At 47.7% G+C, this 16869-nt stretch overlaps 1 long non-coding RNA gene across 1 annotated transcript; it reads left to right on the top strand.

Moving 5' to 3' along the window:
- The first annotated feature begins 227 nt into the window (after window positions 1–227).
- Window positions 228–1056, top strand: LOC120991257. The gene is made up of 3 exons (XR_005776591.1): window positions 228–278; window positions 557–681; window positions 997–1056. It is a non-coding gene; the product is annotated as an uncharacterized LOC120991257 (long non-coding RNA).
- The last annotated feature ends 15813 nt before the right edge of the window (window positions 1057–16869 follow it).

Genomic DNA, 16869 nt, shown 5'->3' on the forward strand with positions numbered 1-16869 from the left:
GATCAGATTAAACATTAGTTTTCAGAAGGAATTGGGGGCGGGGCTAGATTCTGTCAGGAGCCCCTTCAGTTTAGAATGTACTGTGAGAGCTAAAGGACCTGTGATGATGTCACTGTCATGTGATCAGTGCAGGGGCGGAGCTAGCAAGCAGAGTCACTGATGACGGTGACGTCACCCCAGGTCCTTCAGCTCTGGCAGTGCAGCAGATACTGGGCAGGTCGTGGTCGGTAGTCAGGGCTCTTGTTCTCTCTGGTATCAGCCATTCCTCCAGCCTGCAGGTAAGATGAGCTGTGAGGAGACAGTGTGGTGGAGAGCTCAGACATGTCACCTCTGGAGATTCTCCTCCATTACACACAAGGAATCCTTCTCCGCTCCTCAGCTTAGTATGATGGGGGGAGGAGTAGTGGGGAGAGTGGGGGTTGTCATCATTCTGTGCTGGATGAGAGAATCTGCTCCGTGTGAATGAGGTTTTCACTGCCAGGAGCTTAGATACACACTGCACTGCCAGGAGCTTAGATACACCCGGAGCTCATTTATTTTTTCCTATTTTTTGGAGGGAGGATGAAGAAAACCAGCAATACGAGCCTTCTCCTGAATGAGCCACCAAGGATGGTCAGGAAGGAGATCAGCAGAAGAATATTAGACCTCACCTTGGAGATCATCTCCCTGCTGAGCGGAGAGGTAAACTTTTCTAGATTTCTCTCCTTTTTATTGTATTCTGTAACAAGTCAGACATCGGGAAGGAGAATCCATCATAGGAAGTGATAGGAAGAGTCCAGGGTCCTGGAGAACGGCCTCCAGACCTTCCAAGTGACGGAGAACCTGAAGATCAGCCCCCAGTATGGTGAGTGATGTGTCATGTGACCAGTGACCAATAGTCATGTTGTAGGAGCCATGAGAAGGTAAGTAGGCACGTTGTACCCAGGAGGAAAGGGCAGGAGGAGAGCACATGGCCCCTGAAGGGTTTATTCCCTAAGTGTCTCTCTCCATCCACAGGAGTACACAATAGTGAAGAAGACATCGGGGGACTGTGTGACTCCCATCATCCATCTCCAGGAGTCAGGAGGGCGGAGCAGGACCCCTCCCCCCATCACAGAGCCTCCCCCTCACCCCCTGATACATGAGCAGAAGATCCTAGAACTCACCCACAAGATGATGGAGCTGCTGACTGGAGAGGTGACACTGCTGGGAATGCTGGGAAATTCTCCAGTAACAGCACTGGAGGGGTCTGGGTGATGACGGTGTCATTGTGTTGTCAGGTTCCTCTAAGGTGTCAGGATGTCACTGTCTATTTCTCCATGGAGGAGTGGGAGTATATAGAAGGACACAAGGATCTGTACAAGGAGGCCATGATGGAGGAGCACCAGCCTCTGATATCACAAGGTAAGAGCCGTCATGTGCAGTGTATACACGTGTGTGCAGTGACATGTAATGGAGGAGCACCAGCCTCTTATATCACAAGGTAAGAGCCGTCATGTGCAGTGTATACACGTGTGTGCAGTGACATGTAATGGAGGAGCACCAGCCTCTTATATCACAAGGTAAGAGCCGTCATGTGCAGTGTATACACGTGTGTGCAGTGACATGTAATGGAGGAGCACCAGCCTCTTATATCACAAGGTAAGAGCCGTCATGTGCAGTGTGTACACGTGTGTGCACGTGTGTGCAGTGACATGTAATGGAGGATCACCAGCCTCTTATATCACAGGGTAAGACCCGTCATGTGCAGTGTATACACGTGTGTGCAGTGACATGTAATGGAGGAGCACCAGCCTCTTATATCACAGGGTAAGAGCCGTCATGTGCAGTGTATACACGTGTGTGCAGTGACATGTAATGGAGGAACACCAGCCTCTTATATCACAAGGTAAGAGCCGTCATGTGCAGTGTATACACGTATGTGCAGTGACATGTAATGGAGGAGCACCAGCCTCTTATATCACAGGGTAAGACCCGTCATGTGCAGTGTATACACGTGTGTGCAGTGACATGTAATGGAGGAACACCAGCCTCTTATATCACAAGGTAAGAGCCGTCATGTGCAGTGTATACACGTATGTGCAGTGACATGTAATGGAGGAGCACCAGCCTCTTATATCACAGGGTAAGACCCGTCATGTGCAGTGTATACACGTGTGTGCAGTGACATGTAATGGAGGAGCACCAGCCTCTTATATCACAAGGTAAGAGCCGTCATGTGCAGTGTATACACGTGTGTGCAGTGACATGTAATGGAGGAGCACCAGCCTCTTATATCACAAGGTAAGAGCCGTCATGTGCAGTGTATACACGTGTGTGCAGTGACATGTAATGGAGGAGCTCCACAGACTCTTTACCCATCACGTTAGGTCCCTGCATTTCCTTATAAGTCAGACATATTAATAGGCTCCATTCACCTGAAGGATCTCAGGAGGTTCCTGCTGGATTCATTCTCCTCCAGGAGCTTCTGGGGATGTCTGGGGCAGATGCCCCTTTTTGAAGCAGCAGATGATTGGTGAGCTCTTCATTACCTTTGTGGTCCAGTTACTAGGGAAGGAGGAGGGGATCCGTGGTCTGTCTCTCCTGGATGACTCGGTGGCTTTCTTTAATGTGGCCTTCTGTGTCTTCCACCCTGAGGCCGTGGTTCGTCTGCCCGCAGTAGTTCAGTCCCTGAGGTAGTGAGTTGCTTCTCAGCCACAGTTTTGTAACTCCCTTGTGGTGGCCATTCTGAGTCTCAGATCTGCAGTCACTCAGTGGCGCCTCCTGGGTTTGCCTTGCACCTCCTCATTTAAAGGGGTTGTCTGCTGCTTTTTTCTGATGAGCTGTCCTCAGGACAGGTCATCAATATTCGAACGATGCGGTCCGACACCCGGCACCCCCGCCGATCAGCCGTTTAAAGAGAAGGCAGCTCTCATACGAGCGCTGCCTTCTCTGCTCTGTTTTCCTGATCTCCACAGCAATAGCAGCGACGAGCAGTGTAATTACAAGCATGGCGTCCCCATTCACTGCTATGGGACGGCTCCGTCTGTTCAAGTGATGACTACAGAGCCCCCGCCGATCTGATATTGATGACCTTTCCTGAGCATAGGTCATCAATAGAAAAAAAGCGGACAACTCCTTTAACATAGTGTCCCAAAATCGCACACACAACACAACCAGCCACAAGGGGTCATTCTGGCACTCCCTGCACCCATAACTTTAGATGTGACTGTAAGGGGAAACTCTGCATCCACACTCGCCTACGTTAAAGGCTACCAAAGAATTAAGCGACCCCCCCCCCTTCCCCTCCAAACACGTCCTCACATCCACACGCCACGGAGCCACCATCCGTCAGCTGCACCGCAGTTAGAATGCCTCGTATCTGCCCCTGTCCTGCTGTTTCGGGCAAGTGCAGGCATCGCTCCATTCTCCCTGTATGTCCTGGGACTAATGAACTCCTTTCAGCACTATGTGAGTTAGGGCTCATTCAGAAGACCGTATGCTGTCCGCAAAAAATGTGGATCCGTTTTTTTGCGGATTAGATGCTGTTTACTTCTATGAGGCCCTTTTCTTCCATTGCACGGCTCGGCAAAAAAAAAAAAAAGAAACATGTCCTATACTTGTCAGTAAAAATCAGGACACGGCCCTATTGAAGTCTGTGGATCAGCAAAAAAACGGAAGGCAATGTTTTTTTTTTGCAGACATGCTGAACTGTTCCCAAAAAAACGGATCCGCATAAAGCTGATTGAGCTCTTAACCTTTTACTCCTGCCCCTGTCCAGGCGCTGGTTAGGTTGCCGATCGTCCTCCCTATTTAGCTGGGATGTAGATCCACCTCCTCGTCTGAGCTTTTGAGGTGATCTCTTCTGAATTCCCATGTACCGAACCTTGTCTGTCTACCGATTCTGCTCCTCGCCGCCTGCCCAGACCTTCGAACTGTGACCTGGACTACACTCCTACTCAGCCTGTCCTGACCTTGGAACTGCTATTTGGAATATGCAAGTACTCGGCCTGTCTGTATTTTGGACTGTGTTCAGACTACACCTTTTTGCCTGCGTCCTTGGTGCTTTGCACCGGTGTCTCTGAACCCCGTGGGTTAGCAGCCAGCTATACCAGGAGGTACTTCAAGAGGTAGCGGCCTGGTTGGTTCCTTGCGGCAAAGTCTGGATCCCTGTATTGGGTGAATACCAGGGAACTGCCAGAACAAAGCCCTTTGTCCTAAGCCTTGGCCCACAACGGTCTCACAGGAACACACTCAATGTAAACTTGGCCAGACCTATAGCTAGGCGTACCTCCACGTTCTGACCCTGGTTGTCAGTTCATGATACATATTTAGGGGTTCAGGCTCAGCCCCTTTGCCCTCCTGAGTCATATGGGTAATTGTATACACAAAAGTCACCAGCTCTATGACTTCCAGAGAATTTTGGTGGATTATTCTAAACATGAGTTATTGCTGTGAATTTTCTAATCTGAAAGGGGTTTTCTGAGTTTTTGTCACTGATACAGTAAAGAAACATTATGGCGTACAGGACATGATATAAGGTGGAATAGACAGAACAGGAGGTGGACAGATTCAAGCTCAGCAGACGACGGAGGGCAATTGTAGAGATTGCTGCAGCTCTCACCTCACACTAAGCAGAGCACGGATGTACAGACCTGGACTCAGTCTGGAGCAAAATGAAAAAAGAAAACGAATTCCAGCTCTTCACAATAAAAGGCTTCTTTATTCCACTTCTTTAAAAACAGACATCAAAAGCAGAGTAGTATGCTGTGACGCGTTTCGGGCTGTTATATCTTAGCCCTTCATCAAGACGGAGGGCAATGGGTGAAAAGAATCCCATAGTAACTGCCTCAGATACAAGTTGGTCAGGATGGGAGCTACCTGCATCTTTCCCACTTCAGGGGAGGTAGAATACTGCTCAGGAGGAGGATTCTCACCATGGGAGGGAGTTAGGAGCGATTCTTCTCACTTTAGTGACTATAGCCCAGGTCTACAGACAAGAGGAGACCAGCTTCTAAGGCAGGTCCTGTAAGTTGCTCGGTGCGGCCTCCATGGATCGTCTTATTTTTCCAGCAAATCCCACAGATGAAGCTCGAATTGAGATCTGGGAATCTGAAGCCAAAGTTCCCCGAAATAACATTGCCCCGAGCATTGCACTACCTCCGGCAGCTTATTTTCTTCCCATTGTGCACCTGGCACTGTCTGTTCCCAAGGTATGTAATGCGCACCCACCTGGCCATCCACATAATACCCGGAACCTCATTCCATTTCTTTCCCTGGTAAGTGACACACATGGTCCCGTCTGTCCACAAGACTGGTCGTTCTGGAGATGATTTGACCCAGTACTCTGCACATCTTGTTTTGGCCCTAAAGTCTTACCCATTTCCCTGGAAAAAATATACGTACCACCGACCCCAACAGACACCATAGTCACCAGATAATCAGTGCCCACTTTCCTTCTAATGAATCTTCCTACAGAGGAGGATGGGGGTTTCAGTGATCTCACAGGTTCCTGTCCAGCAGGGCAGCAGTTTCTCTAATGGAGCTGTCAGGGGCTCATGGAAAATAAATCAGATATTTTCCCCCCATTCACCATAAAAGCTTCTTAGGAGAAAGGAATTGTCTTCCCAGGGAAAGGAGACTTGAAGGGGGATACAGATGTAGAGCTTTCTCCAACTCCTCAGTGCCTGGGGAGAGGAGACTGGGAGTAGTTGTTTTATTTCCTCCATTTACATATTCAAATGTACCTCATATAAGAAGAGTGATGATGCCCTGTCACCTTTTTGGTTGGTAGGGCACTCATAGACCAGGCTTCAGTCTTGTGGCCTGCTAGGTGCTGGGACCTCGGCACAGGTGGTGAGGAGCAGAATATTGTTATTTCCCCCTGATAACTAAACCTAGAAGTGAAGGAGCTGAGAGAAGAGTCTGATCTATAGACAGATCTACAGGAGGCCATGTATTCAGTCACTGTGTGCTTGTGTCTCCACAGATGGATCCAGGAGGAGAAATCCACCAGAGAGATGTCCCCGTCCTCTGTATTCCCAGGACTGTACAGAGGAGAAGGTCCCAGAGAATCCTCAGGTAGATGGAGCTGAGCCCTATACACATCTATATAGAGGGGTCCTGCAGTCATAGAGGGGTCATAGATTGTGGGGGTCTCTTATGTGGATCTGTTATATTTCCCACCTGTCTGCTGTATTGTACTGAATTGTTACAGATGACAAATCAGGGGGAAGATCTGACTGATAATAAAGTGGAGGATGAAGAAGAGAGGATGATGGGCGATCCCCCGTGTAAGAGTGAGGTGGAGGAGGACATTCCAGGAGATATCACCACAGGTATGGAATCATGAATGGAGAAAGTGACTTCAGATTCTGTCCTTGGTGCCTTCAGGGCAGGAGGAGAATCTGATCACCGGCTGCTGCGCTGCTCTTTGATTGGAGATGTCCCCATCACATCATGAAGTATTCTCCTTATCCAGCTGACGTCGATCTCTGATCAGATTCTTCTCTGATCCCGGCTGTTCCTGCAGGACATGACGGTCAGTCACATCCACACACCCCGTGGGGATTATGGGGGCACAGCTTTTGTGTCTGTGCTTTCATGATGGATACATGTACGGCATTGTGCAGGAAAGGGTTAACCATCATTTTGGGCTCGTCAGCAGACATTTTTGTTAAAGTGGTTTTGTAGTAAAAGGAAATAACGCCGCTCTAAACCTGTCCTCCTAAGACAAGTGACTACATACTCTCCCCTTTCGCTTTGGGTTGTGACTCCCTTTTCTGAGTGGCGGTCACGTGACGTAAAGATTCAGACTTTCAACACTGCTGCAGGACGTCTCGTCTGCCGATCATGTGACCTCCCCTCTTACTCCCAGTTCGTTCTTTAAGCCCCCAGTTTTGGAATGCAGAAGCACAAATGTTACTATTTTCCAAGAAAATTAGTATTAGTCAAAAGTACTTAAACGTGAAAAATATTCCATGTATCTGGTATCTCCACATTCAGATTGTCCCCTGGAATAACATTTGATGGTTTCAGCAAAAAAAAAGACTGCAAGTATCAATGGGGGAATTCCTATTTTTATTGTGTAACCGCAAGAATAATGAATTGCTTTTAGAAGGAGAGTCCATCATAGTGAGTGTCCAGTAGTTCTCCCACCCTTCCTGTCGGTGTAGAGAAGATACAACCTGCTACACGTGACTGGAGGAGGAGGTCAGATCCCCTCTTATTACAAGTCACATTCAGAGGAGCGGGACAGTCACAGAAATGTCTGCAGCTGATCTGCCATGTGTGTCACGGCTGGGGATGGGGGAAATCCTCAGCCGTGTGCAACCCGGTGATGTTTCGGCTGCTTGGCCATGTAGACAGGATTAGGGAGCAGGTCACCTCCTAAGGCATCCCTAACCTGACCCTAGCTCCTAGTTACATGGGCCAACCTTGATGGTAGGAGGGCCCATGCTCCGGAACCTAAAAGTCCCTGCTGGCCCTCAAGATGACCCTCACCTAAGAGCTGAGTAAGACAAGCCCACTCCTCCTAGACACGGAGGAGCAGGAGTCTCAACGGCCAAGCTGCAGGAAAAGGGGAAACATAAACAGCTCTATGGATATGGCAGGTGAACTAGAGTTCCACCTACCTGCCACAGCCTTGCTGACTGGATCCCTGTGTTAGCAGGGTGCAGATCATAAGCGCATCCCTACACAGGGACCCAGATCCATAGCTGCACAAAATCACATATAAAACATCACACGGACATCACACATAACTGGAAATAACTAAAGCACAATATGGTTATGACATTAAGGTTTTGACATAAAGGTTTATGACCACAGGGGTGGCTCTTACTGGCAGGTAATAAATACATGAGGCTGCTCTCAGCTAAGCATGGCTGAAGCAACCTGAAGGCCTGCAAAAGCAGTGAGGCTTTATAGGCCAAGAAGCCACACCCCACAGTCGGACACACCCAGTGATCACACACACTAGGAAGGGGATTAACCCTTCCAACACCAGGGAAGGGAAAACACCACTTAAAGGGAACGTGCACACAATAACATAAAACACAGTGCACACATCCACACATCACACACAAAACCGCATGCGCAGCGTAGCGAGCTGCATGGCACAGCTCAGCCTGCTACGCTGCCACATACATACTGTTGCCAGCGGCAACCACAGGTGAGGCCAATACCACAGCCCTCACCTGTGATTGAACACCAATGAAAACCGCTGACAACCGCATGCGGTTCAGGAGTCACGGTCATAGCCATGGCCGTGACACTCCCACCCCTCAAAGCCCCCCCACCAAAAAAAGACACGTGAGGGACTCAGACAAGGGGATAGGAGAAGGGGACGTCCACTCTCAGTGCCGGTTCTAAAAAGGGGTCGCTGTCAGCTGCATCCTCTCCCGGCTCACACTAGCCAGTCCGACGAGGACTGCAGCCTGCACCAGCAACAAAGAGAAAAGAACCACTGAGAGATGGACGAGGGGACTCTCCACTCACGTCCCCACTCCAGTCGCTGCCAGCAGACACTCCTAACCAGCAAGCAGCCGGACCACCTACGGAGTGCTGCCAGCAAACGACCAGAGATGGGAACATGGAGAGGGACGAGGGATCCCCAACACGGACACGGAAGGTAAGGTGGCGGGGAATAAGCCACCAACCGTGCCGTTAACGGAGAACCCCCAGGAACGCTCTCCCTCCGGAGAACGCGCATGCAGGCCACAAGGATATGGCACTGCATGCTGCACCCTCTTCCGAAGGTATGCATACCGCATACCAGACACACACCACGTGTAGTAAAATCAGGGGGACGCCACACAAGGCAACGGTGAAGGGATGGCGGGGAAACGCCACTCACCGCGCCGTCAGAGGCGAAACCCCCAGAACGCTCTCCCTCCGAAGAGCGCGCATGTACCCCTTCCGCAGAGGGCGGTACATGCTTCACCCTCTTTCGAGGGATGCATACTCCCACCCCTCAAAGCCCCTCCCAACAACAAAAGGGGAAAGTTGGTGAGGCATAAGAAACAATGGGAGGGGGGGGGAGGGGAAAGACAAACAAAAAGGGGACACCAACACGGACAACGGTGAGCTGGGAATGGCGGGGAATGCCACTCACCGCGCCGTAAATGGTGAGCCCCATAACGCTCTCCCTCCGGAGAACGCGCATGCACCCCATCCGCAGATAGCGGTGCATGCTTTACCCTCTTTCGAGGGAGCGCCACGTAAGAAGCGACTGTGGTCATACTGTCACGGCTGGGGATGGGGGAAATCCTCAGCCGTGTGCAACCCGGTGATGTTTCGGCTGCTTGGCCATGTAGACAGGATTAGGGAGCAGGTCACCTCCTAAGGCATCCCTAACCTGACCCTAGCTCCTAGTTACATGGGCCAACCTTGATGGTAGGAGGGCCCATGCTCCGGAACCTAAAAGTCCCTGCTGGCCCTCAAGATGACCCTCACCTAAGAGCTGAGTAAGACAAGCCCACTCCTCCTAGACACGGAGGAGCAGGAGTCTCAACGGCCAAGCTGCAGGAAAAGGGGAAACATAAACAGCTCTATGGATATGGCAGGTGAACTAGAGTTCCACCTACCTGCCACAGCCTTGCTGACTGGATCCCTGTGTTAGCAGGGTGCAGATCATAAGCGCATCCCTACACAGGGACCCAGATCCATAGCTGCACAAAATCACATATAAAACATCACACGGACATCACACATAACTGGAAATAACTAAAGCACAATATGGTTATGACATTAAGGTTTTGACATAAAGGTTTATGACCACAGGGGTGGCTCTTACTGGCAGGTAATAAATACATGAGGCTGCTCTCAGCTAAGCATGGCTGAAGCAACCTGAAGGCCTGCAAAAGCAGTGAGGCTTTATAGGCCAAGAAGCCACACCCCACAGTCGGACACACCCAGTGATCACACACACTAGGAAGGGGATTAACCCTTCCAACACCAGGGAAGGGAAAACACCACTTAAAGGGAACGTGCACACAATAACATAAAACACAGTGCACACATCCACACATCACACACAAAACCGCATGCGCAGCGTAGCGAGCTGCATGGCACAGCTCAGCCTGCTACGCTGCCACATACATACTGTTGCCAGCGGCAACCACAGGTGAGGCCAATACCACAGCCCTCACCTGTGATTGAACACCAATGAAAACCGCTGACAACCGCATGCGGTTCAGGAGTCACGGTCATAGCCATGGCCGTGACAATGTGTGAACGTGCTCTTAGATAACCAGTGGCTGATCTGTGCTGCTCTTATAATCTGTCCATCGCGGGGATTGTAAGGTTCTGCCATAGGGAGACAGTAGACAACAGGAAAGTTCCGCGGGGGCGGGGCTTAACGTGGAAACAGCATAGCTTGCTGTTCTTCACTGTATCTGTAGCTCCAATGCACTGCAATGGGAGCAATTGAAACAGTGCAGCGCTGACCACCTTGCCTTAGCAATGGCAGAATGTGACAACCCCTTTAAGATGCACCTGTGTGACACAAAAATGAACCACTCTGCTGGTTCTAGAATACGAGGAGATCAAGTAAATCCAATCTCCCTCTAATCCCCAGATAAGTGACGACCCTCCGAGATGAGAAACAGATCCAAATAGAAATTCACATCTCATTAGTCACTGCTTCATCACCTCCGTAACGCAATGCAGGGACATGGCGGTGTCTGGAGACTTTCCATTGAGCCTTTTATTAACCTCACAGTTAAAAAATTCACTGCTCATCAACAATGTGAAAGCCACATGGAGTCCATGAAATTCCCAACCCAAGTTTTGCCTCAGTTTCAACTTCTTTTGTGGCGTATACTCCATTTAGAGGTTTTTATGTTGTTTCTGCCATAAGTGTACATTTAATAAAAATCTATCGACTTCCGGTTACGGCGCTGGGATGCTAGCAGCGGAGTGAAGGAGCTCCGGCACCCGCTCGTCTGAAAATCAGATCCCCATCGCTATCGCAAGCGTGGGAAGAGTAATAGATAGACGCTCAAGACCTACTACTGGACGTAGGGCTCGGTACATGGAGCGGTACCTCCTGAGGAGTGGCGGCATTAAATCCCTCATGTCCGGCAGCGCAGGTGACTCACAAGGCAAGATGGCGGAGTCAGCCGCAAACATACCTGAACCAGCGCCTGAGACACAAGACAGGGGTGAGTCCTTTCCAGCACTCCCAATGACGGTGTCGCCCCAGGGCATCGATTTATAAGTCGCTGGCAATTGAAGTAGCCACCTACCTTGCCCCTGATATCAGGGACACGCTGACGAAGACACTGTCAGCTTCCCTGCAACAAATACATGAAGCAATCCACCAGCATGATGCTAAGATTGATGAGCTGGAGCGGAGGGCTCAATCTATTGAGAACGAAAATGGCGGTTTAGCACGCACTTTGAATGAGCTGTCCAAACAAAATATGATTTTACTGGACAGGGTGGAGGACCTGGAGAATAGGTCGCGACGGAGTAATTTGAGATTGATCGGGCTGCCAGAGTTTATTAAGCCGCAGGAGCTAAAGGAGCTATGTGAATTGGATTTGCCGGAAGCCTTAGGCCTAGTGGGCCGCCATAAAGTTGAGAGAGCGCACAGAATTGGCATCGCTGAAGACCCAAACTTGAAAAGACCGGGAGGGCCACATAATACTCCTATAAGACCGCGCCAAGTAATCATGAAATATTTAGATTACTGCGATAAGGAGGCCATATTAAGAGCGTTCAGGAACAGAAAGAGTCCTCTCAAGCTACAGGGACATAATATCCTATTGTTCGCAGATTATTCGGCAGCTGTGGCGAAAAAAAGGAAGGAATTTAGTCATGTTTGTTCTTTGTTGTACCAGAGACAAATCAAATTCCAGCTAATGTACCCGGCAAAGCTGCGGGTTACGCATGCAGATGGATCCACGATTATATTCCACGACCCGTCAGCGGCGGAAGAAATGATGGACGCTCTGCAGACCAGAAGGCAAGAAAGAGAGACAGAGCACAAACGGAGATCTGTATCGCCGCGTCAGGATAGAGTGGATAGAGAGCGGCTAAAGGCCGAGTCGCAAGAATCCGGTCGTGACCGTCATGATAGAGAGAGACGCTCTGGAGCAATTAGTAAACGCACCTCAAGAAGAGATGGGCTATCATACCCGAGAAGGTGACTGTTCTTGTGCTAACTAGTGCTGTGATGCATCACGTTCTCTCATTAATAGTATTGGAAAGTTTAATGGAGCAGGAGATTCCGGTGGTAAAGTGGGAGATTGCCTAGCCTTATCACAGATAAGGAGGGGAAGAGGAGGTTAATGTTCTAAGATGTTCATGGTTCATGAAAGTGTTTTTGTTGATGATCTTAACATTGCTCATTGAGATAAACGGTCTCGGGTTAGCAGTTATATCAGCCAAGAAGGTGGGCGGGTGCCGCAACCCAGAAAAAAGGAAGTCCTAATAGAATAAATATAGTTAGGAGCTGCTCTAACGATTAGGGAAGGAGATTTTGGTCGGGGGGGAAGTATAATTTTTTTTTTCTCTATTTTTCTATTTTTCTTTTTTTCCTTTTAGTTTTCGGGTTTTGATCATTTACATTAGTGTAACTTTTGTCTTTTCTGAACGCATTCCTTTTGTCTCGGCTACAAAGGTGGTTTATAGGAATAGTAAAAGATGAAAATTATCTCTTGGAACGTAAAGGGTCTGAGATCGCCTCACAAAAGATGGATGATCCTCAGGCATTTAAAGAAAGTCAGACCTGATATTGTCCTTCTCCAGGAGACCCATCTTGAAGAGAAGGATTTTGACAGGATGAATAGGTTATGGGTAGGAACTGTATTAGGTGCTTCAGCATATAATAGAAAGGCAGGGGTTATAACGTTGATAAATAAGCAACTCAATTGTACAGTGATGGGGCATACTGCTGACCCAAAGGGCAGATGGGCACAGGTTCTTATCCAGATCCAGGGCATGCAATACAGCATTTACAATGTTTATGGTCCGAATACAAATAATGGTCAGTTCTTTAGGGAGTTGGAATCCAGGGTACTAGGTGATCCAAACCAGTATAAGATCATTGGGGGAGATTTTAACTCAGTGGTTAGGGGAGCAGAGGATAGAAAGCGGGAAGGAGACAGGATTGGGATTGATGGACCCCAGGACAAAGTGCTATTGCCTCTTATGGGAGGTGTTGGTTTGATGGATCCATGGCGCCAATTTCATCCGGACGAACGAAGCTTTACGTTCTACTCGAATTCGCAATCCTCGTGGTCACGGATTGATTACATATTTTTATCTCACTCACTCTCACATAGGGCTGAGATGGCGGAAATTGGCGATATGGTTATATCAGACCATGCCCCGGTATCGCTGGAACTACTTGAGACATATCCAAGGGGGGCTGATTATATTTGGCGCTTTCCTTCTCAACTATGCGCTAGAGAGGAGTTTGTAGAAAAATTATCCATATGGTGGGAGGAATTCAAGACTGACAATGAGGTGCACTTAGATGACCCACAGTTATTCTGGAATACTTCAAAGGCGGTGATGAGAGGTAGGATAATGGGATATATGAGTAGTATTAAGAAAAAGGCCCAACAATCCTTTACTAAAGCGAGCCAGAAAGTCAGGGAGGCTTATTCCAGATTCATTAGTAACCCGTCAAGAGTTAATAAGCAGGAGTGGGTGACTGAACGGCAAGCTTTTGAGAGCTGTGTTAAGGAAAAGGAATCCCTGAAACAGTCAGAATTGGAAACAAGACTATATAAGTACGGTAACAAATCTGGGAGGCTCTTAGCAAATCTAGCTAAGGGGATGAGAAACCCACAATATATAGCGGGTTTGAAGGACGCAGAGGGTAACATGAGATATGACCCGGCAGGGATTAGTGCTATAGTAGGATCCTATTATGAAGAATTATATAAGGATGAAGCAACATGTGACCTGTCAGACACTATTTTAAATAGGGTTCAAATGCCAATCTTAACAGGGGAACAGCTTCATTCTTTGAACGCTGACATCTCATTATCAGAGTTACAAGAAGCCATTAAACATTTAGGTAATTCCAAAGCCCCTGGTCCGGATGGATTCACGGGAGAATTCTTTAAGGCCCTCGCAAATCAAGTCTCACCTGTTCTGAAGGATTTGTATAATGGGGTTTTTAAAGGCCAGATGTCATTAGACAATGAAAACATGTCTTATATCAAATTACTGCCCAAGCCAGGGAAAGACCCCTTAGTACCAGGCTCATATAGGCCCATTTCCCTAATAAATGTGGACGCAAAACTGTTGGCTAAGATTGTAGCAGATCGTTTGGGAGCATTCTTACCTCAGTTAATAGGTCAAGAACAGGTAGGTTTTGTAAAAGGTAGATCCGCAGTGACAAATATAAGGACGGTTTTGACGGTCCTAGATAGAGTACAGAACCTCCCAATTAAGGGAGAGTTTCCAGCCATGCTCACCTTGGATGCGGAAAAAGCGTTTGATAACGTGCGGTGGGCATGGCTGGGAGCAGTACTAGATAAGATGGGATTTGTGGGAGCCTTTAGGTCATATTTGGATCGGATGTATCATAATCCTAGAGCAAGAGTCTGTACTCAGGGCTTTTTGTCTAAGCCCTTTCTGCTTCAGAAAGGTACCCGACAAGGGTGCCCATTATCTCCCCTTTTGTTTAATTTAGCCTTAGAGCCACTTGCCAGGGAACTGTGTAAATCTAACATATTTGAAGGGATCAAGGTGGGGGGATGTCAGGCAAAAGCTGCCCTGTTTGCAGACGATGTAATCTTATTTTTAGCCCATCCGAAGCAACACTTGGGGAAGGTGATGGAAGTATTAAACGATTTTGGAAAATACTCTGGATATAAGATCAATAGATCCAAGTGTGAACTGCTTCCTTTGACGCCAGGTGATGATGGGAAAGACATTGACTCAGGGAGATATGGTATTGCCAAACCGTCAACTCAACTGACATATCTTGGGGTCAAAATAGGGAAGTCACCCCACTCCATATATAGGTTGAATTATTCATTTTTGTTCTCAAAAATTAAAAAGGACCTTGATAGATGGAAAAATTTACCCCTCTCTCTAATGGGTCGTTGTCAATTGATCAAAATGATGGGGGCGGCAAAGCTAATGTACCCTTTACAAACAATACCTGTCCTTTTGCGTCACGCTGATATAGGGGACCTTGAGAGGAAGTTTACGCAATTTCTGTGGGGAAGGAAGAACGCAAGAATTGCATTGAAAAAATGTAAACTTAAGAGGGAGCAGGGAGGGCTCAACTTCCCAGACCTGAGGGGATACAATTTGGCATGTCTTAGTAGACATATAATAGACTGGGCCAATAAGACGTCGTACTATTCAAATTTACGGGTTGAGAACCAATTGGCATCTCCATGGAGTCTGATGGCTCTCTTGCATACCAAAGTATCGAAACTTCCGTATATAGCAAAGAGATCCATAATTCTTAGGGATACTATTATCACTTGGAAAAACGTGAGAAAACTATATGGGCTGACATATATGTTTTTAAAACATCTCCCATTACAGGGTAATCCCAGCTTCCCTCCAGGTTGTAGTGAGAAGTCCTTTAAAGACTGGGCAGATAGGGGACTGTCTAGAATAGGAGATATGATGCATGAGAAAGAAGCCAAATGGGCATCGCTGGACGAATTAGTAGAGAGATGGAACCTACAGAAATCTGCTCAGTTCCCATATATGCAGGTGCGCAGTTACGTGAGAAGTATTGTAAAGGACTTATCCAAGGAAGGGCAGAAGAACAAGTTTGACTCATTTCTGGTACATAAGAGTAGGATGTCTATCTCTGAAATATATACTATACTTAGAGCTACCTGGGAAGATCAGTTAGTGGTTAAATTATTCAGGAAATGGGAAAATCAGCTGGAGGTGACAGATTTGGAGCCCATAGCTCGGGCGGGTATTCAGGCAGTATACAATGCAGTACCCAATGTACAGATGAGGGAAACTCAGTTCAAAATATTACACAGGGCAATTTACGGGTTCAATCTACCGTCTTCCTTAACAAGACCGGATAGGATGACTGCATGTCCAAAATGTAACACACCAGGGACAGACTTGTTTCACGGTTTGTGGGCTTGTTCCAGTCTAAGCAGCTTTTGGTCTCAAGTATTCACAATAATGAAAAGGTTGGGAAATAGACGTTCTGGGCTATCACCTCTTCTAGTCATATTTCAGGCAGAGGGGAAGGATTTATTTGACAACGCAGGGAGCAGTAAGAAAAAAAACTTATCGGCTCTGGAGCATAAGATAATGTTGGAGGCAAAGAGGTGCTTATTGGCACAATGGTTGTCAGGAGAGGTTCCTAGTGCTGAGGTGTTGCTGAACCGAATCAAACATTTACTTCAGTTAGAATGGAGCGATGCAATCACCAGGAAAGAGGTGTTAGGGAAATGGTACAAAATCTGGAAGGGGTTCATGATTCATTATATCCCCACATCTGAATACCCCTCATTGATGGGACCTTTTAAACTTACAGCGTGGTATCTTCAGGAAGATTTGAAGGATCAGTTAGGGGTGTTGAAAACTTGAATTGAATGACCCACAAGGGAGAAGAAATGATTTGATTTATCATCAGAGATAGAGATAATTTTTGATGTTCTGATAGTGGCCGAGACGTTCAGGAAAGACAAAAGCGGGAAAATGGGGGGGGGAGGGGGGTGAATTAGATACTGTATGGGGTAAAAGTAAGGATAGCTTGTGAATCAACAGATGTTCGCTTTGTGCGGGCAAGTATTTTCAATATTGATGTGCTAAAAGTTCGCTTTTCCAAACAAAGTTTAGGATTTTAGTTATAGGGAGGAGGGTGGGTGAGGGGGGAAAAAAATGGGGGGAAAAAATGGGAATTATACATGCAAATTGCACTCGGTATGACATGTCATTGCAAAAGAGTTTGAT

This window comes from Bufo bufo, chromosome 2, assembly GCF_905171765.1.
Source record: "Bufo bufo chromosome 2, aBufBuf1.1, whole genome shotgun sequence".
NCBI lineage: Eukaryota > Metazoa > Chordata > Amphibia > Anura > Bufonidae > Bufo > Bufo bufo.